Below are 22,990 nucleotides of genomic sequence, written 5' to 3'. Positions count from 1 at the left end.
CCCCCCCCCCCACACACACACACACACACACACACACACACACACACACACACACACACACACACCCTACAGTCTCCCACTGAATAAATCATTCCCTGGGGGCTCAACTTTTACCCCAAGTCAGTTGGTCAAACACAGTTTTCCAAAGAAAACTTCCCAAAAGGAGTTCTAGAAAGGAAATGGATTCTTTCCCCCTCTACTATGTATTATTTATCTATGTATATTTTATCTTAAAACCCCAGTCTTAAGACAGGGCATGGATAGCTGAATAAGTGATGGGAAATGATTGATAGGCAGATAGATAGGTAGGTAAGTAGTTTACCTTAAAACTAGGGTCAGCTTTCATGTACCTCGGAAAAAGCAAATGAAAAACTTCAACAATTACAGTTCGGTTTGCACCTCTATTTCTTAAGCTAAAGTTTTTAACGTAGGTGTCTTGGCCTGAGATCTTGTACTGCAAGGTGCGAAAAAGCATTTAATCAAGTTTAAGCAATAAGGCATGTACTAAGTTATCTACTGTTGTGTAACAAGTTACTCCAAAACTTAGTTTCATGAAACAGTAAACATTCATTATCTCACCGTTTCTGAGGGCCAGGAGTCTGGGAGCAGCTTAGCTGAGTCGTTCTGGCTTAGGGTGTCTCTTGAGGTTGTAGTCCGGATGTTGGCCAGAGTTGTGGTCATGGGAAGACTTGACTGGGATGGAAGATCTGCTTTTGAAGTGCTCCTCACATGGCTATTAGCAGGAAGCCTCAGTTCCTCATAACGTGGGTCCCTTCTCACAACGTGTTGCATGGCTTTGGAGTAATCTAGAGGACAAGGGGAAATCACAATGTATTTTATGACCAAGACTCAGAGGTGGAGGGGAGTACGTGTGGGTGTGGCTAGTAGGGGTGCTGATCGTCAATGGCCATCTTGGAGGTGGCTCCATAGCGCACGTACTTAAGGGCACCAGATTCAATTCCATGAACATCTGAGAGCAAGAAACTAGTGGAAGCGGAAATAGGAAGGTAGGAAGCTGTGGTCTCTTTCAACCCTGCTTCTTTCTAGTTCCTTTCTATCTACAAGTGTTTGTGGCCTAATGTGGTCACTTCAGGCTCCAACCCCACAAACTTTTCAGTACAACATGAACAACAACAATGTATGCTTTCTTAATATATTTTATAGTTATCACTATTGCAGTGGCTAACGTTTCTTGAGCAGTTATAGTCTATGTTCAAGGTTAAGTGCATTGCATAAGATGAAGAGACTGAGAACAGGGATGTTGAAGGTTACCTGGCTAGAATTTCTGTGTCATTCATTTCACTTCTTTTGAAGGCAAAATCTCTCTGGTCACTGCCAGTTAGGTCACAGTACAGTTAGGTTACAGAACAGAGACTGTTCCTTTTGGGGCTGTGGGAACCGCGCACCAAACTAGATGGAAAGATTAAGCATGGCAGGAAAATGGATTCACATACCTGCTGGAATAAGCAATGGTTTTGTTAAACTTAAGACTTTGCGTTAATTGCCACCATTAGTAAATAGAAATCTACGTGTGCAATGTTCAGACAGTAGCTAAAAGCATTAAAACTGCTATAAAAGATTTTTTTCTCAGAATACCAGCAGTTTAAATGTATGCTATTATTTTTTCATATTAAATTTTGCCATCTCGTGGCTTGCCTTACAACTACTGAAGAAGCAGGAGGTTTTTGAAAGGCTACACAAGTAAAAATCCCAGAGGAAGGAGTGGATGTGTATTTCAAATATACATTCAGCTCCCTTTGCCAATAAATGAGAGGTTAAGGAGCCAGAATTTCCCCCATAAAAAGTAGAGAAATCATTTAACTACCAAGTGCTACATCCCACTGTATTATATTTTTGTCTCGTTCCATCTTTTTATATTTGTATTGTTTCTGGTGAATTCTTATTCACCAAGCCAGTGAATAGAGGAATGTGGATAAGTAGGATACATTTCCAAGGCGGGAGCGTTCACTCATTCATTCAGCAAAACACCTGTTGAGCTTTGGCATGTGAGGTGTCATGCTGGGCGATGGTGTATTCAGGATTCATTCATCATCCTCTGATTGTATTTACTGAGAGCTTTTTAGCTTCCTGAGACCTTGAGAGATGCTGTGAAGATTAAAAAAAAAGAAGAAAAGGGAGTAAGATAAATGAGATAAGCTTCTTGTTCCTAAAAGGCTTTGAAATAGCATTGAGAAAACAAAATTAACATGAAACAATCAAGAAACAAAACAAGAAAGTCTTTTTTTCCCCCTGAATAATGGGACTTTATTTCTATGCATTCTCTGTGCTCTACATGTTCAGAGAAACTCCTCTGGTAACAAACTATAGAAATGATCCCTGAGAGTATAGTCTTAAGACAGTTATTGTGTGAACTTTTGTGGTACAATCTCTGAGAACACCAGGAGGTTACAGAAGGGGCTGAAGGGCTGAAGGGAGGGGCTGGGGAGGCTTCTCAGGGGAGGTGTCACGGGGGCAGGTGCCCTCACAGGGGGCTGCTAAGAGCCCTGGAGAGTGGGGTTGGGGGAGGGATGGTAAGGAAGAGAAGAAGGGGGTGCTCTGGAGAAAGTCCCCCCACTCTGACTTGGTTTCACCCCGGGTCAGACATTTTTCTGCCTTACATCTCACCCTCCCACACCCCTAAGAACGTCCAGAGCTAAACTGGATGCTGTGATGAACACTCAGGTTTGGACGAGGTGGGTTTAGAACCTCATGGGCCCTGAAACTGCAGTCCATGCCACCCCCTGGATTCTAAAGATGAGAATTTGACCCAGAGGAGGAACCCAACTCCCAGAGCCTTTGGTCCTTCTCTGGTTCCAAACAGAAAGGCTGGGGGCCATCGTGGAAAGACCCCAGAGGAGATTGACAAGGGGATTATGACGTGAGTGCACAGCCTCAAGGGACAGGTATTATTCAATCTGGAGAAAACGGAAGGACGTAATAAACATGATCCTTAAGTACATCAAAGATCTTACATAGCAGAGGCTGGGGACTAACCCTGATTTCTCTGAAGGGCTATGACAACTCCATCGGAAAGTTTGGGGTCAGTGCTGTTGGGCTACTGCCTACCCTGACATGACCAATGCCTCTGGACAGGCACCACCTATGAGGGGAACTCCAGGATTCTCCTCGGGTGGCCAGCTGCCCCAGTTCGCCCAGGACTTTCAGTCCTAAAACTGGGACTTTCCTGGGCAAACTGGGGCCAAGAGTACCTCCTTCTGGTACTTGCGTTTTGACTCAGCAGCTCACCTGGTCCAGGCTCAGGTGTGCTCCCCTCCAGTACTGCCCACGGTGGGGGCAGAACCCCCAAGATGATGACCCCCATGACCATCAGTTCCAGGGGCGAGTTGAGCTGAGATGGCGTTTACCCAAGACCACATGGTCTGGTTGCTCAGAGAATCCCAGGCACGGCAGGAACCTCGGTGCCACTTACCACGCCTGGGGGTCACCGTGAAGAACAAAAGCAGGAGAGTGAGTGAGTGAAAATGATAAATGGATCGATTCTTCCGTCCAGTTGTCCAGTGTTCCCAGTTGGGAAAACAAACGGGTGACAAAATGGGTGGGGCCACAACTTCCCCCTGTCTGAGGCTCACACAGTGAACTTATTTACAGTCTCTCGGCTTCTAAAAGACATGTCAGGCACAATTTCTGACAGTTTACAAGACTAACTCTGCTGAGAGCATTTTTAAAAGGGCCGAATCTCTCTGGAATAATTTTAATTGTATCTCAGACGGCGACGATTTTTCAAAAAGGGAATGGTTTTAATTACACTTAAGCATTTCGACATGCTTGGCAACGTGCTAAGTACCTCACTGGGATTATTTTGCTAAACCCTCATCATAATCCTACAGGCAAGGTGCCATCACACTCCCCATATTAGCAGGTGAGGAAACTGAGGTCAGGAAAGTGAGGTCACACGGTGGTAAGCTGGGCATCCGGCTGATGAATTTAGCCCCAGAGCCCGTGTTCTGCCCTGTGTCAGGTGCCTGGGCTAACCTGGCAGCCGAAATGAGCTTTAGAGGCTGAATTTTATCTTGGTGTCCAGGAAACACCTGCTACTCCTAGTTGGCACAAGTCATCAAATGAATAACCAACACCTTTTATATTTAGCTGATATCATCAGAAACTATGGAAATACCTAAAAATAGCCTCTTGTTGGCGATGCTGGTTCTCATTTTTGAAGGTAAGGACGTGGTGGCAGAGAAGCAAATCTACCATTCTATTTAAAGGATCATTATTCTGGTTTTGAATAATGTAAGACTATGCTGGGATGAGGGTTTACTAGTTTAAATGCTATTTTTCATGCATGAAATTGAAAGGAACTAAGCTTGAGCTGTCAGCTGAGATGAGAGAGAGACTCAGGCCTGAGCTGCTTTGCTTCAGAAAACTCACAGCTACATGCTCCTCGCTGGGGCTTCAAGTTCCCAGACAAGATGAGGGAGAATAAATTTGACCTAATCAAGACCTTTATCTTGAAAAATTTAAGTGGTTTGACCCAAACCAGGCACCTCAGAGCACATCCTGTCTTAGTCTGTTTGGGCTGTTATGACAAAGTACCATAGACTGAGTGTCTTATAAACAACAGACACTTATTTCTTACCGTTCTGGAGGCTGGAAGTCTGAAGTCAGGGTACCAGCAAGGCGGAGTCCTGGGGAGGGCCTTTTTCTGGGTTGCAGACTGCTGACTTGTTGTATCCTCACACGGTGGAGAGCAGAGAGCCACAAGTTCTCTTGTGACTCTCAAAAGGACACTAATCCCATTCATGAGGGCCCCATCTTCATGACCTCATCTAACCCTAATTACCTCCCAAAGGCCCCACTGTCTAATACCATCACATTGAGGGACAGGGTTTCAACATATAAAATTGAGGGGATACAAACATTCAGTCCACAGCATCCCCATCAATGAAATTTAACAACTGGATTTCCTAAACCAAACTAGATTGGAAGCATCTGAGCTGTATGATGTGGATTCCAGCTGTCAAACTGTTAATTCCCGGTTCACAGTGGCTGAGTTATCTCATGGGGCCCTTTGTGAGCACTAAAAACAAAGCCACCCCCTCTGGGTGGATGCAGCTCCAGGCAGGCTGAGTTTTGGTCCCATTTCATCCCACTTGCCTCCTCAACCCTGCACCCCTCAAGGGCCTACACGGTGGCTCCAGTCTCTGGGAAAACCTCAAAGCCTTTAGGTTCAGCACCTCTATGGGCCAGCTTCTACACAGGGTCCAAAGATATAAGAACAAGTAAGACATAGCCCTCGCTCTCAATGGCCATACGAGATCCTCACTCTGCTGAGGGAAGCAGACACAACAGCACATGAAGCAGGGCAGCTGTGGGCAAGACGTGGCCTGGGAGTAGGGGAGCTGGAGGGTGGGAGGGGTGGGACTAAGGAGGGTTCTCTGGGGGAAGGGGCACTGGACCTGAAGTGCACAGCTGGCTCCTCGTATTCAGAAGCCTCTGGAGCTCCACACAGTTAAGTGTGGTTAAGAGCTTAGGGTCTGCAGTCGACTGGAACTGAGGGTGAATCTTGGCACTGCCACTTACTGACTACACAACTTGGGCGAGTTATTTGTCCTTTACAAATCTTGGTTTCCTTATCTGTAAAATGGAAAAACAATAATACCTACTTTTATAGGGGTGTTGTGAGGATTAAATAAAATAATGGATGAGAAGCCCTTATGCGTCATCGTGCCCAACTGATGGCATTATTATTATTATTGCCATAGGGAGTTTTGCCCAAGGACCCCATCTGATGCTTACACTGATGTAGTCAGGAGGGAAAGGGCTGCGAGGGCAGCGGAGGGGTCAGTCCCACGTGTGGACGGCCAGGGCTGTGATTGCAGGAGGCTCAGAGTCACCAGAGCCCTCTGGAGCACCTGAGCCCTCCCCATCCCCAGGGCATGGGAATACCTTCAACACAGGACAAAACCTTCCGTCGTGCAATCAGATGAGCGTTAACCAGTAGACCATCCCAGAGGAGGAGATTTCAGAGAAGAAAATTCACTTCAAACTTCTTTTCTCAGAGCAGTTTCTTGGTAGAAGGTGGAGAGATGGTGAAAGGGTGAGGAGAAAACAAGTTGGGGACAGAGAATAAAAATTCAGGGGAATTTTGGATTTGTTCAGGTGAAAGCTTGGTGTGCAGCGTGCTCGAGAGAAAACCAGACCAGAGCAGATGGCAAGGCCACTCTCTGGGTGGTTGGGTGGGTCTGTCCTTCCAGAGGCCAGTTGGGTCTGGTCTGAAGGCCCCACAGACTCACCAAGGAGCCAGCTCAGGTGGGGCTGGGGGTTCAGGATCCCTAGCAGGCTCCCTTGCTTTTCTTGCTCCCTCTCTTGGTCAGGCTCATTTTCTTATTTTTCCAAATCTGGAGCCAGAGGATGTGGGGACACACTGGATCTGCCAATGGGCTATCCAGTCAAGGATTCTGCTGCCAACAGAAGCCTGAAGGATATGGTACCAAAGAGCTGGGCAGAGGAGTGAGTGTTCCCTGGTGGCAGCCTTAAACTTCAATTTATCTAATCCCTTTGATATTTTCTTCCAGCATATCCTCCCCCTGAGGTAAAGCATTTCCCTGAATTACTGGCATTGCTTTCTTTTAATGGACTCTGGGAAAATGACTCAAGAATTGCAGCTGAACCAAGGAGACTTCATTTCTAGGGTGGCACTGTCCCGGCAAAGATGCTAGTCCTGGCCATGTCACCATCTTGTCCATTCCAGCTCTGGCCTTCCGGTTTCCTGTTCTCACATGTCCTTAAGTTGTGCTTCAACACCTTGTTTTGTTTGGAGCTGATTGCTTTCTGTCCTTTGAGATCAAGTGGCATTATATAACTCACCCTTTGCAGGTGAGCAGGAAATATCATTTTACCGGAAGGGCCAACCTGTATCAAAATAGTGACGTCCAAAATGTAGAAGTGGTGGTTAAAAATAAGCCATGCTCATTACATGTCTCCCTGCCCTACATAGCTGTCCAAAAACTCACATCTTGTTCTGCCCAAGTGTAAATAGTCTCCCTATTTAGAAATGGCACAGTGGGAGGTAAATGAATTGGCTAAGAGAGACCAGTCATAACTCATCACACTGAAATGCTTAAAAACTCTTTATGGAAAAATTCTAAGGCCTGTCAGTTGTTGAAAGCCAGGCTCTGTGCTAGGAGCTTTACATACATTATCTTATTTAATCCTCGCACCAACTCTGCAAGGTTCTTCTTATTTTATTTAATAGATGAGGAAGGGAGGCTCAGCAAAGTTAAGGAGCTTATTTTGGGTCATGCAGATCACGATAGGGAAACCGGGATTCAGACAGCGGTCATTCTTGTCCTAAGCCCATGTTATTTTCACTAGACCCCATTGCTAATGACTGGTCAGAGGATGAGGTTATCAGGTGCATTTGAAGACCTTGTCCTTCATCATTATTTTTAATCAATTAATTTAATTTTGGCTGCGTTGAGTCTTTGTTGCTGTTTGCAGGGGCTTCTCTTCGTTGCGGTGTGTGGGCTTCAGTAGTTGTGGCTCATGGTCTCTAGAGCCCAGGCTCAGTAGTTGTGGCGCACAGGTTTAGTTGCTCCAGGACATGGGGGATCTTCCCGGATCAGGGCTCAAACCTGTGTCCCCTGCATCGCCAGGCAGATTCTTAACCACTGCACCACCAGGGAAGTCCCTGTCCTTCATTATTTATTTATTTATTTTACATCTTTATTGGAGTATAATTGCTTTACAATGGTGTGTTAGTTTCTGCTTTATAACAAAGTGAATCAGTTATACATACACATATGTTCTCATATCTCTTCCCTCTTGCACCTCCATCCCTCCCACCCCTCTAGGTGGTCACAAAGCACCGAGCTGATCTCCCTGTGCTATGCAGCTGCTTCCCACTAGCTTAAATATTAACAGTTGTTATATCTTCTTCTTGGATCAATCCCTTGATCATTATGTAGTGTCCTTCTTTGTCTCTTCTAACAGTCTTTATTTTAACGTCTATTTTGTCTGATATGATAATTGCTACTCCAGCTTTCTTTTGGTTTCCATTTGCATGGAATATCTTTTTCCCTCCCATTACTTTCAGTCTTTATGTGTCTCTAGGTCTGAAGCGGGTCTCTAGTAGACAGCATATATATGGGTCTTGTTTTTGTATCCATTCAACCAGTCTGTGTCTTTTGGTGGCAGCAGCGGCCTTAGCATCTCATGCCCGTCTCTGGGGTCCGCGCTTTTAGCCGCGGCTCGCGCCCGTCTCTGGAGCTCCTTTAAGCAGCGCTCTTAATCCCCTCTCCTCGCCCACCAGGAAACAAAGAGGCAAGAAAAAGTCTGTTGCCTCTTCTGCAGGTCCATACTTTTCCCGGACTCCCTCCCAGGTAGCCGTGGCGCATTAACCCCCTGCAGGATGTGTTCACGCCGCCAACCCCAGTCCTCTCCCTGCCTCCAACCGAAGCCCGAGCCTCAGCTGGCAGCCCCGCCCGCCTCGGCGGGTGAGCCCAAAAGCCTCTCGGGCTGGTGAGTGCCGGTCGGCACCAATCCTCTGTGCGGGAATCTCTCCGCCTGCCCTCCGCACCCCTGTTGCTGTGCTCTACTCCGCGGCTCCGAAGCTTCCCCCTCCGCCACCCGCAGTCACTACCTGCGAAGGGGCTTCTAGTGTGTGATAACCTTTCCTCCTTCACAGCTCCCTCCCACTGGTACAGGTCCCGTCCCTATCGTTTTGTCTCTGTTTATTCTTTTTTCTTTTGCCCTACCCAGGTACATGGGGAGTTTCTTGCCTTTTGGGAGGTCTGAGGTCTTCTGCCAGCGTTCAGTAGGTGTTCTGTAGGAGTTGTTCCACGTGTAGATGTATTTCTGGTGCATCTGTGGGGAGGAAGGTGATCTCCGCGTCTTACTCTTCCGCCATCTTCCCGATTCTCCCCTGTCCTTTATTATTGTCAGGAAATTCTTGGCCTGATACTTGGCTGAAAGGTACTACGGTGAGGCTGCTTATGAAGGATAAAGCCTGAAATTAAATTCCCTCTCACTGTGGTTGAGTCCATTCCAGGCTTCCCTGAACCCCAGGCCCTTGGCCTGGTTCTTGTTCTGTAAATGATGGTCTACATGACAGTGACAAGGTTGGTGTCCTGCTTGCCTCTGTGCACTGGCCTTTCGTGGATTTTCTGATAATAATGGCTGTTAAGATTTTAAAGCAGTCCAATAAATAGTGCCTCCAATCCTGTCCATATTCTGAATCAGAAATAAGGCAAAGAGGACTTCCCTGGTGGCACGGTGGTTAAGAATCTGACTGCCAATGCAGGGCACAAGGGTTCGATCCCTGGTCTGGGAAGATCCCACATGCCATCGAGCAACTAAGCCCATGTGCCACAACTACTGAGTTTGCGCCCTGGAGCCCACAAGCCACAACTACTGAGCCTGTATGCCACAACTACTGAAGCCCGTGTGCCTAGAACTGGTGCTCTGCAACAAGAGAAGCCACCACAATAAGTCCATGCACTGCAAGGAAGAGTGGACCCACTCGCTGCAACTAGAGAAGCCCCGTGTGCAGCAACGAAGACCCAACGCAGCCAAAAATATAATAAAAAGAAATAAGGTAAAGAGTAAGGTAGATGTAGGCCAGATATCATCTTCGTTGTGGATAAAGGCTAGATTGGAGAACATTGTTTAGTGAGAGCAAAATGGGTGTCTGTTGCAGGATGGTGGGAAGCAACATCTGAGCTGGAGATTAGGTTGCAGGAGGTGCTTTAGGGAGTTCTTTCAGGATCTACAACCATAGGCGGAAGCGGAAAGAAAGCAGGGTGGGCAGAGAAAAGCAGCAATGATGCGGTCTTATCAGAGGCCTCAGCCAACTCCTTGGAGCATGCTGGGTCTTTATACTTTTATATAGGCCAGTCACAGGGTTCAGGCTGCCTCTGGCAAAGGGCATGACTTTGGAAGACAGCGATATTGTCAAGGACAATTCCCAGGGTGGGCTATTGGTTGAGGGCTGTCAGCCAGCAGCACCCACAGCAGAGAAGGGAACAGTCGTTTGGTCCTCACAGTAAGTCCTGGCAGCTCATGAGTGTCCACTGCATGAATCTACTTCTTCATTCAGTTTCTGGAAGCAGCTTCTCCAGGATGCTGGCAGACCTCTTTTCCTGGCACAGACATATAAGAAAAGTGTTAGTGGGACAAACTATAGCTCCCATCACAGGAGCTGGTCTTGAGGCCACAACTGATGTTCAGTATCCCACATCCTCAGAAAACACCTCTGCTGGTCTAAGTGGGTGGCCAGGTGGTGTGACTAAGACTCTCATCCCTGATGACGTTTGTCCCTGGGCGCCATACCTTCCTCAGGCTATGGTTGCTGAAGTTGTCGATTTAACATTAAAATTGGTTAAGGGGATGCCAAGAGATGCAAAACAGATGACCTGGGGCACCAGATTCCTCTGTACTCCCACGTGTACAGCAGCTCCGCCTCCTCTTACTGGTCAGGGTCAGTTTCTCCTGCCAAGATGGTAACTCTACTTCTTGTCAAGTTCCCTGGCACAGCAAAACCCAAGTGTCCAGGCAGTAGCCGTTACTTATAGTTCAGCAGTTCTTTTGCTATATTCTCTTGTGGGAATGGACCCCCCCACCGACACACCCCAAACTTGGACTTCTAAACCTGAAAAGCCCAGAGTGGAGGAGATGGGAAACACAAAGTCTCCAGTGGGTCACTGGCAGTGACAGTAACCGGAGACATGTCACTACATCTTCCTACTACTGAACTCCGGATTTAGCAGAGCTGGGGCTGGGAAGAGCAAATCAAGGTGGATCAGGGTTGCATAGGCTTCTTCCTCTACCCCCACCTTCTTCCTTGAGACCCCACTCCCATTCTCCTACAAGGACGGTCTGTCTCTGGAGGAACAAGAGAGAGTTTGTACTCTTTGGGGCTAGTTCATTCCTAAGAGGAAAAAGAAGCAATTGGGCCAGGCATGGTCGTTTTGCTTTTGCCACATTGATCACTGTGGTATCACTCCTCTCCACCCTGACTGATGGGGTAGACATGTGCCAGGAATGTTATGTTAATGGAGCTCCCTCCACATGGAAGGAAACATCGAGGATTGTAAAGAAACATTTCCTTCATCAAAAGTGCTTGTTTACGAAATTGAGTTATTTGTAGTGAGGTGGGTGGACCTAGAGACTGTCACACAGAGTGAAGTAAGTCAGAAAGAGAAAAACAAATACCGTATGCTGACATATATATGGAATCTAAAGGGGGAAAAAAAGGTCATGAAGAACCTAGGGGTAAGACAGGAATAAAGACACAGACCTACTAGAGAATGGACTTGAGGATATGGGGAGGGGGAAGGGTAAGCTGTGACAAAGCGGGAGAGTGGCATGGACATATATACACTACCAAACGTAAAATAGATAGCTAGTGGGAAGCAGCCGCAGAACACAGGGAGATCAGCTCGGTGCTTTGTGACCACCTAGAAGGATGGGATAGGGAGGGTGGGAGGGAGGGAGATGCAAGAGGGAAGAGATATGGGAATATATGTATATGTATAACTGATTCACTTTGTTATAAAGCAGAAACTAATACACCATTGTAAAGCAATCATACTCCAATAAAGATGTTTAAAAAAAAAAAAGTGCTTGTTTATTGAGCACTTACTCTGTGCCAAACCCCATGCTAAGTACTTTTCTTCAGTAATCTTCACAACAATCCTTTGAGGTGGGGACTATTTTTACCTCCAGTTTATGCATGATATAGTGAAACACAGAGAAATAAATAGGCCAAGAATCAACCCCAGTTCCAAGTCAGTTCCAAGTCCCAGGCTTGAACCACTATTCCTTTAGCTCTCAAACTGGTAAACATAAGAATCACCTGGGGTAGTTTGTTAAAACTCAGATCCTGGAATCAACCTCAAAGATCCTGATGGATGGGACTTTCTTGGTGGGCCAGTGGTTAAGACTCCATGCTCCCAATGCAGGGGGCCTAGGTTAGATCCCTGGTCAGGGAACTAGATCCCACATGCTGCAACTAAAAGATCCTGCGTGTCACAACTAAAGATCCTGTGTGCCGCGGGGCTGCAACTGAGACCAAGCACAGCCAAAAAAAAAAAAAAAAAAAAGCCTGCTGGGCTTAAGGCAAGAGCCAGGAATAAGAATTTTTAACAAGCTCCCGTCTACTCCCTGTGGAGGAGAATATGACTTAGGTGATTTGAGACCCACCTTGAGAAATATTTCATGATCGTATATACTTCCTTCTCATTTGTAGGCCCAATGCATGAAAATAAATGTGTTACTATTAATTGAGCACATTTTCTGTTCCCCCTGCTGGAGGGAGGGTTACAGGATAAGGAAGTTCATCTTGCTTTTGTGGAACATAAGTAACCAAAGATAATAAAGCTCACCACTGACTAAAGGGCTAAACCACGGGGCTCAGACTGTAAAAGCAATAAGAGTTTAAAAATGGAGCCTCCACTCTCAGTGCAGCCTGAGTGGTTAGCAAAGGATTTAGATAAACTGGGGTGGTGGAGAGGAGTCAGTCTGGGAGTAAGAGAGTGAGGAGCAGCCCGGAGAAAGCATCTAAAGGAAAGAGTCTAGACATTGGGAGCTGTAGGAAAAGATGCTACATGGGAAGGAGTAGAAGCAATGGAAGCATGAGATTGTGGTGGCAGTAAGCAGGTGAATAGCAGCACAGAGAATGTCAGTTGCCTCCTAGTGAAGGACTCAAGCTCCCAGACCCTGAATGCATGCACACAACACAAATGGTCCACAGAAAGCCTGAGGAACTGTGAAGATGAGACAAGGTTTACGGATCAGCAACATCAAATGGATGTTGGATGGGATAGGGAGGGTGGGAGGGAGGGAGATGCAAGAGGGAAGAGATATGGGAATATATGTATATGTATAACTGATTCACTTTGTTATAAAGCAGAAACTAATACACCATTGTGTATTAGCATTTATTGCCTATTGGCATCATGTCAGTGCTTCAGATGCAGAGAGAGATAAAACCCAGTCCCTACCCTCCATAAGACATGACCAAAGTGTCCAGTGTTAGGGAAGAGAGCTTAAATGTATTCATTTCTTTTGTAGGGGAGGAAAAATAATTTTATTCTAGTCTTCAAAGTTCCAGCTGGGGCCCCTATAACAAAAGGCAGATTAACAAAAGAAAAACAAACAGAAATTTATTAACATTGTTAAAAAAACAAGAAAGGGAAAAAAGAAACAACGGCCTTAAAATGGAGTCACTTGTGCTAAGTCCCAGGTCAGCAAACCAAGACTTAATATCTAACCTAATTGCAGTTTCAGCCTCTCCCAGGAATGTGAATTTTAACCAGTCAATCTTGAATTACCTGGTTAGCACTAATGAGGTAATCCCCCTGATAGCCCCTTGCCATCTCCCATAGGAAGGTAACCTTGAGTAAAACAATGCACTCTTTGATAGAAACTTCCTTTTTCTGTCCCCTTCTATAAAAACCTTCCATCTTGCACAGCTCCTTGGAGCTGCATTCTATTTGTTACTTAGGATGCTGTCCAATTGATAAATCACTGAATAAAGCCAATTAGGTCTTTAAATTTACTCTGTTGAATTTTGTTTCTTAATAGATTTGGTGGCAGCAGTGGGATTGAAGATTTCTGATGGCTTTGGGGACAATAAGAAATGCAGGTGTGGTACACGTTGAACTCTTTGAGTTTTATGTCTTTCTTGCTGTTTCTGAGGACCATGGGTAAGTTCCTCTTGGTTCTGAGCTAGGCTCTTTTTGAATCAAGTTCCTGATCTCACTGGCTTTCCAATGTTCCCCATTTGATTGGAAAACAAAGCTCTTGGTTCTGTCCCCAGATTCCATGCTGGGAGCTGCTGGCAGTTTAGTCTGCAGCTCCCCATTTGTTTGGAATTCTTCCCCAGATTCCACAGTGGGAACTACTGGTGGCAATCACAATTCCCCATTGGTTGGGATTCTCTATATTTCGTGATGGATTCTCTGCAGTCTCTATTCTTTGGGGTCTGCTGGTTTCCCAAATCCCCAGATTTCACATTGGGAACTGTTGGTGGTTACTGGCCAGAGCTTAACTGAGTCTGACTTAAAAAATGGACTGGGTCCAGAGTCATAGTGGGTCTGACTTAAAAATTCAACTGAGTTCATCTGTACTGGGTCCAGTGGGTTTTGGGTAGGTAAAGGCTATTTCCAGTGGGAATCTTGGAAGCCAAAAAGCTACAAAAATTGATGAGCCTGGGTCGAGCCTTGGAAAGCTGTTAGAGTGCTTGCCACCTCCCAAAGACTCTCACATTAGGATAAGTTGGTCATGGAGAATGAGTTGGATTGACACTAGGTCACTCACAAACATTAAGAAAAGTCCCATGCAATGAGATGCACCATGAAACATCACACTATTACCAACCCAGAAGCACATCCCTTTTAGGTATTAGTTTGGCTCTGAGAGACTCAAAGTATTAGCTAAACAAACAAACAAATAAATGGGACCTTTAAATTCCAAAGAGTTGAGCACAGCACATTTGGCACACTTGCCTATTTTATGTCTAAGAACTATGGTCCTGGAAGTTATAAATATCTACAAAAATGGTAAAATCTTACTGAATAAAACCAAGAGGAACTTACCCATGGTCCTCAGAAACAGCAAGAAAGACAGAAAACTCAAAGAGTTCAACATGTACCACACCTGCATTTCCCATTGTCCCCAAAGCCATCAGAAATCTCCTTCAATCCCACTGCTGCCACCAAATCGGTTAAAAAACAAAATTCAACAGAGTAAATTTAAAACCCTAGAATTATAATGGCTATTACGGGGAACATTCTAATTAGACAATCATTAGGGTTATCAGCATTAAATATAATACTTCATTCTACCTATGTACAAAAGGTCAAATAAGTTCATGTCATCTCTTACAAAATTTGTCAGCAAGAATAACAGCTTGGGATGATGTCGGATTTTGTCTAATGTCTCAAAAAGGTTTTGTGGGTAGTCTAAACAAAATTATTGGGAGAGAGTGGATTAAATAGATGAAAGTGGAACAAAAGTTTATAATTACCTTTTCAACAATGGTGAGGTTTTATAAACTATGTCTGTTTAAAAGTAATTTCTGGGGAGATTGGTTCAAGATGGTGGAGTAGAAGGACGTGTGCTCACTCCCTCTTGCAAGAGCACTGGAATCACAACTGCTGAACAATCATTGACAGGAAGACACTGGAACTCACCAGAAAAGATCCCCCACATCCAAGAACAAAGGAAAAGCTGCAGTGAGACAGTAGGAGGGACGCAATCACAATAAAATCAAATCCCCTAACTGCTGGGTGGGTGACTCACAGACTGGAAAACACTTATACCACAGAAATCCACCCACTGGAGTGAAGGTTCTGAGCCCCACGTCAGGCTTCCCAACCGGGGTCTGGCAATGGGAAGAGGAATTCCCAGAGAATCAGACTTTGAAGGCTAGTGGGATTTGATTGCAGGAATTCAACAGGACTTGGGGAAACACAGACTCCACTCTTGGAGGGCACACACAAAGCAATGTGCACATCAGGACCCAGGGGGAAGGAGCAGTGACCCCATAGGAGACTGAACCAGACCTACCTTCTAGTGTTGGAGGGTCTCCTGCAGAGGCTGGGAGTGGTTGTGGCTCACTGCGGGGACAAGGACACTGGCAGCAGAAGTTCTGGGGAGTACTCCTTGGCGTGAGCCCTCCCAGAGTCTGCCATTAGCCCCACCAAAGAGCTGTAGCCTCCAGTGCTAGGTTGCATCAGGCCAAACAACCAACAGGGAAGGAACTCAACCCCAACCATCAGCAGACAAGCAGATTAAAGTTTTACTGAGCTCTGCCCACCAGAGCAACACCCAGCTCTACCCACCACCAGCTCCTCACATCAGGAAGCTTGCACAAGCCCCTGGAGAGCCTCATCCAGCAGAGGGCAGACAACAGAAGCAAGAAGAACTACAATCTGAAGCCTGTGGAATGAAAACAACATTCACAGAAAGATAGACAAGATGAAAAGGCAGAGGGCTATGTACCAGATGAAGGAACAAGATAAAACCCCAGAAAAACAACTAAATGAAGTGGAGATGGGCAACCTTCCAGAAACGGAATTCAGAATAATGATAGTAAAGGTGATGCAGGACCTCGGGAAAAGAATGGAGGCAAAGATCGAGAAAATGCAAGAAATATTTAACAAAGACCTTGAAGAATTAAAGGACAAACACCTAGAAGAATTAAAGAACAAACACCTAGAAGAATTAAAGAACAAAGAAACAGAGGTGAAGTGAAAAACACACTAGAAGGAATCAATAGCAGAATAACGGAGGGCAGAAGAATGGATAAGTGATCTGGAAGACAGAATGGTCGAATTCACTGTTGCAGAACAGAATAAAGAAAAAGGAATGAAAAGAAATGAAGACAGTGTAAGAGACTTCTGGGACAACATTAAATGCACCAACATTCACATTATAGGGGTCCCAGAAGGACAAGACAGAGAGAAACGACCCGAGAAAATATTTGAAGAGATTATAGTAGAAAACTTCCCTAACATGGGAAAGGAAATAGACACTCAAGTCCAGGATGCTCAGAGACTCTCAGGCAGGATAAGCCAAAGGAGAAACACGCTGAGACACAGTAATCAAATTGACAAAAATTAAAGGCAAAGAAAAATTATTAAAAGCAGCAAGGGAAAGCAAATAATAACATACAAGGGAATCCCCATAAGGTTAACAGCTGATCTTCCAGCAGCAACTCTGAAAGCTAGAAGGGAGTGTCAGGACATACTTAAAATGACGAAAGGGAAAAACCTACAACCAAGATTACTCTACCCAGCAAGGATCTCATTCAGATATGACAGAGAAATCAAAAGATTTACAGAGAATCAGAAGCTGAGAGAATTCAGCACCATCAAACCAGGTCTACAACAAATGCTAAAGGAACTTCTCTAAGTGGGAAACACAAGAGAAGGAAAGGACCTACAAAAACAAACCCATAACAATTAAGAAAATGGTAATAGGAACACACATATCAATAATTACCTTAAATGTGAATGGATTAAATGCTCCAACCAAAAGACACAGGCTTGCTGAATGGATACAAAAACAAGACCCATATATATGCTGTCTACAAAACACCCACTTCAGACCTAGGGACACATACGGACTGAAAGTGAGGGGTTGGAAAAAGATATTCCATGCAAATGGAAATCATAAGAAAGCTGGAGTAGAGATACTCTTATCAGATAAAATAGACTTTAAAATAAAGACTGTTAGAAGAGACAAAGAAGGACACTACAGAATGATCAAGGGATCAATCCAAGAAGAAGATATAACAATTATAAATATATATGCACCCAACATAGGAGCACCTCAATACATAAGGCAACTGCTAACAGCTATAAAAGAGGAAATCTGGGCTTCCCTGGTGGTGCAGTGGTTGAGAGTCCACCTGCCGATGCAGGGGATGAGTGTTTGTGCCCTGGTCCGGGAAGATCCCACATGCCGTAGAACGGCTGGACCCGTGAGCCATGGCCACTGAGCCTGTGCATCTGGAGCCTGTGTTCCACAACGGGAGAGGCCACAACAGTGAGAGGCCTGCGTACCGCAAAAAAAAAAAAAAAAAGAGGAAATCCACAGTAACGCAATCATAGTGGTGAACTTTAACACCTCACTTACACCAATGAACAGATCATCCAGACAGAAAATTAATAAGGAAAAGCCAAGCTTTAAATGACACAAGGGAACAGATAGATTTAATTGATATTTATAGGGCATTCCATCTGAAAACAGCAGATTACACTTTCTTCTCAAGTGCACACAGAACATTATCCAGGATAGATCACATCTTGGGTCACAAATCAAGCCTCGGTAAATTTAAGAAAATTGAAATGATATCAAGTATCTTTTCCGACCAGAAAGCTAAGAGAGTAGAAATAAATTACAGGGAAAAAAACATAAAAAACACAAACAAATGGAGGCTAAACAATACGTTAGTAAATAATCAAGAGGTCACTGAGGAAATCAAAAAATACCTAGAGACAAATGACAACAAAAACACAATGATCCAAAGCCTATGGGATGCAGCAAAAGCAGTTCTAAGAGGGAAGTTTATAGCAATACAATCCTACCTCAAGAAACAAGAAAAGTCTCAAATAAACAACCTAACCTTACACCTAAAGGAACTATAACTCTCCAGAAAGCGGGCATAGAGGTAATCCTTCTCAACATAATAAAGGCCATATATGACAAACCCACAGCAAACATCATTCTCAATGGTGAGAAAATGGAAGCATTTCCTCTAAGATCAAGAACAAGACAGGATGTCCATTCTTGCCACTATTATTCAACATAGTTTTGGAAGTCCTAGCCATGGCCATCAGAGGAAAAAGAAGTAAAAGGAATACAAATTGGAACAGAAGAAATAAAACTGTCACTATTTGCAGATGACATGATACTATACATAGAAAATCCCAAAGATGACACCAGAAAACTACTAGAACTAATCAATGAATTTGGTACAGTAGCAGGATACAAAATTAATGCACAGAAATCTCTTGCATTCCTATACACTAACAATGAAAGATCAGAAAGAGAAATTAAGGAAACAATCCCATTCAGCACTGCACCAAAAAAAAAAACTTAGGGCTAAACCTACCTAAGGAAGTAAATGGTCTGTATGCAGAAAGGTATAAGACACTGATGAAAGAAATCAAAGACGACACAGACAGATGGAGCGATATACCGTGTTCTTGGATTGGAAGAATCAATACTGTGAAAATGACTATATTACCCAAAGCAATCTACAGATTCAATGCAATCCCTATCAAATTACCAATGGCATTTTTTACAGAACTAGAACAAAAAAATCTTAAAATTTGTATGGAGACACAAAAGACCCCAAATACCCAAAGCACTCTTGAGGGAAAAAAGTGGAGCTGGATGAATCAGACTCCCTAACTTCAGACTATGCTACAAAGCTACAGTAATCAAGACAATATGATACTGGCACAAAAACAGAAATATAGATCCATGGAACAGGACAGAAAGCCCAGAGATAAACCCACACACCTATGGTCAACTAATCTATTACAAAGTAGGCAAGGATATACAGTGGAGAAAAGACAGTCTCTTCAATAAGTGGTGCTGGGATAACTGGACAGCCACATGTAAAAGAATGAAATTAGAATAGTCCCTAACACCATATACAAAAATAAACTCAAAATGGATTAAAGACCTAATTGTGAGACCGAACACTATAAAACTCTTAGAGGAAAACATAGGAAGAGCACTGTTTGACATAAATCACAGCAAGATCTTTTTTGACCAACCTCCTAGAGTAATGGAAATAAAAATAAACATATGGGACCTAATGAAACTTAAAAGCTTTTGCACAACAAAGGAACCTACAAACAAGATGGAAAGACAACCCTCAGAATGGGAAAAATATTTGCAAATGAATCAATGGACAAAAGATTAATCTCCAAAATATATAAACAGCTCATGCAAGTCAATGTTAAAAAAACAAACATCCCAATTAAAAAACTGGCAGAAGACCTAAATAGACATTTCTCCAAAGAAGACATACAGATTGCCAACAGGCACATGAAAAGGTGCTCAACATCCCTAATTATTAGAGAAATGCAAATCAAAACTACAACGAGGTATCACCTCAATACTGGTTAGAATGGCCATCATCAAAAAATCTACAAACAATAAATGCTGGAGAGGCTGTGGAGAAAAGGGAACCCTCTGGCACTGTTGATGGGAATGTAAATAGATACAGCAACTATGGAGACCAGTACGGAGGTTCCTTAAAAAACAAAAAATAGAATTACCATATGACCCAGCAATCCCACTACTGGGCATATACCCAGAGAAAACCATAATTCAAAAAGACACATGCACCCCAGTGTTCATTGCAGCACTATTTACAATAGCCAGGACATGGAAGCAACCTAAATCCCCATCGACAGACAATGGATAAAGAAGATATATATACAATGGAATATTAGCCATAAAAAGGAACAAAATTGGATCATTTGTAGAGACGTGGATGGATCTAGAGACTGTCATACAGAGTGAAGTAAGTCAAAAAGAGAAAAACAAGTATTGTATATTAATGCATATATGTGGAATCTAGAAAAATGGTACAGATGATCCAGTTTGCAAGGCAGAAATAGAGACACAGATGTAGAGAACAAATGTATGGGCACCAAGGAGGGAAAGCGGCAGGAGGTTGGTGGTGGAATGAATTGGGAGATTGAGATTGACATATATACACTAATATGTATAAAATAGGTAACTAATAAGAACATGCTGCATAAAAAAGTTAAATTAAATTAAAGAAAAATAAAAGTAATTTCTGGGCTTCCCTGGTGGCACAGTGGTTAAGAATCTGCCTGACAATGCATGGGACACGGGTTCAAGCCCTGGTCGGGGAAGATCCCACATGTCTTGGAGCAACTAAGCCTGTGCGCCACAACTAATGAGCCTGTGCACCACAACTACTAAGCCTGTGCACCACAGCTATCGAAGCCTGTGAGCCTAGAGCCCATGATCTGCAGTAAGAGAAGCCACCGCAATGAGAAGTCCGTGCACCGCAACGAAGAGCAGCTCCCGCTCGCTGCAACTAGAGAAAGCCTGTGCCCAGCAGCGAAGACCCAACACAGCCAAAAATAAATTAATTAATTAAAAAATAAATAAATAAAAGTAATTTCTAAAATCTTATAATTTGAAATCTTAGAGTTCTGCTGAGTTAGGTTAAATAAGGGGAACTCATTAAGTATCTAGATCATTTTAAAATAAGATAAAATACTGAAACATTAAGTACTGAACACAGGTTTATCCACTTTTGTCTTCCTTTTTCAGAGGAACTAAAGATATTTGTGTCCTTTAGTAAACGTGTTTTGTGACATACTAAAAAATTTACTATGAGAAAGCATATGTTTCTAGAAAGTATAAAAGGTATTTATAAATTTGCCAAGTCACAGAATGCTAGTATTAAAGGCGGTTTACAATTTCTTACTTCTTAATTTTTAATAGAAATTAGATTTTTAAGGGTTTAACATTCTAATATACGTAATTAAATCCACTAGAAATAATTAGGGAAACATCTTCATATGCAAGGAAAATAGAATGTGTGTTTGTGGTAAAAGAAGGTATTCAGGCAGGAGATAGATGGGTCCCAGGCTGAGCAGCTGGAGTTTGTCCCCTGTCGGGGGACAGGAGCAAGAAGGAGCTGAGCCCTGCCCAGATAAAAGGTAAACAGACCACATATTTCTCATTCTCAAGGTCAAGGAGATCTTCTACACATATATAGAAAGGCTCCTCAGCATCCAAAGAGGGAGGGGGGACCACCTCACAGTAGGTGATGTCAACCTACCCATAGGCCTCTTCGCTGGAATCCATCTTGGCTAAGAGATGTGCGTGCACACATGGGAGGACCCTGAGATAAACCAAATACGAACTCAGAGCCAGGCAAAGCAAGATGACTGACCATAAGAAACCTGGAAGAAATGCCCCATATAAGTGATTCAATCGACTGCAAGGGCACAGCTCTTTCTCTGAGCATGCCATTGTGAGTCTACTCACACGTACTCTTTTTCCTCCAAATAAACAGTTTGCTTGTTTCACTGCTTTCCGTCTTTTTGTGGAAATTCATTTCTACAAAGCCAACGGGCCAGGGCCTTGTCACTGGCTACTGGCCCTCGTGGTCTGGTGGCTAGGATTCAGCACACTCACTGCCACGGCCTGACTTCAGTCTCTGGCCAGGGAACCAAAATCCTGCTTGAAGCCGCTGCAGGTGGAGGCCATCAGAGACCAGTATGAAGAATGGAGATGCATTTTGTTGTTGTTGAGGAAAAAGAAAGTAATTCTGTCCTAAAGTGAGGCTGCTTCTTTCAGGATGGGAAAGAGGAAGAACAGGACAAAATCTGAATGTAAAAAAGAAAGTTGTAAAAGGTTTGTGGAAAAGGAAACTTTGGAAAGAAATTTTAATGTGTGGTCACGTTGGCTACGATTAGAATGAATTTAATTAATTTAAATACTTTTTAATATCAAAAGTAAGCTGGTGCAAAATTAGAATTTGAGTTTTTCTCTCAAGGATGATTAAGTATTGTTTCACAGTGACTTGAGATCCTATTTGACCAAGTGTGTTAAAATCTTTTGGTATTTTTGACAGACTTCCCCAAATCAAATTCTAAATGAAGTGTTGTTTTTTTTTTTTTCTTTTTAAACTTGATATAACTTTGGGATTTTTCAGAAGGCCCCTGGAACATCTCAAGAGATTTGTTTTCTCTCCTTATAAAAAGAGAGATGTTAAACTAATTAGGCTTATTTGATATGTTAAGTTGCATGGAAATCATTGCCAAATAAGTTTTAGTAAGTCTTCTTTATGTTGTATTTGTATGGGCATCTTCAAGGAGATTCACAGAAAAGATGTTGACAAGCACAGGTTTCTGATAACTTTAAGATCATAAAACCAAACTGGGTTAGAATTTCCAGAACTAATGGAAAAACTGGATTCAAGCGGAACAAGAATTAATAACATGGGACTGTATAAACTGTGGAGGATGCTTATAATTTTTATGACTTCTTGTTTGAAACACTGCTGGTTCTTTAATGCTTTATTTTTCCAGATTTAAGGAAACTTTTTCTCTTAAGCTACCTATGACCTACAGCTATTTGGTAAAGTATACCTTTGTAAATGAAGATGAAACATTTACTTTTACTCCTTACCTGATCACTCCAGAATTCAGAAACTCTTGTCTATTCACGGCAACATAGATAGTTACTTGTATAATTTCAATAAGGCTCTGTTCTCCTTGTAATAAGACACAGTTGGAAACATTGGCTATACTACTAAAGCTTTGGCTGGAATGTCATCTTTGAGAGAGATGTGCGTAGACTCAGGTATGATCAGACAGTTTTAAGGAACTAAGACTGGCTTTACAGAGACAATAAAGCCCCTTGGAGAAATCGACCTGGTACTTTGCTTACAAGGCCCCAGCAAAGCAGTCTTAAAAGGATCTTACGCGGTTGATCACTGTTCTTGCTGTACTTG

The 22,990-nt window shown here is 43.5% G+C and overlaps 1 pseudogene; it reads right to left on the bottom strand.

The window, feature by feature from the left end:
• Positions 1-2,273: 2,273 nt before the first annotated feature.
• LOC112404977 (uncharacterized) lies at positions 2,274-2,353 on the bottom strand (annotated as a pseudogene).
• Between the last annotated feature and the right edge of the window lie 20,637 nt (positions 2,354-22,990).

The sequence above is a fragment of the Neophocaena asiaeorientalis genome, unplaced genomic scaffold (genome assembly GCF_003031525.2).
Source record: "Neophocaena asiaeorientalis asiaeorientalis breed wild unplaced genomic scaffold, Neophocaena_asiaeorientalis_V1.1 scaffold634, whole genome shotgun sequence".
NCBI lineage: Eukaryota > Metazoa > Chordata > Mammalia > Artiodactyla > Phocoenidae > Neophocaena > Neophocaena asiaeorientalis.
This window is presented reverse-complemented; position numbering and strand designations above follow the sequence as displayed.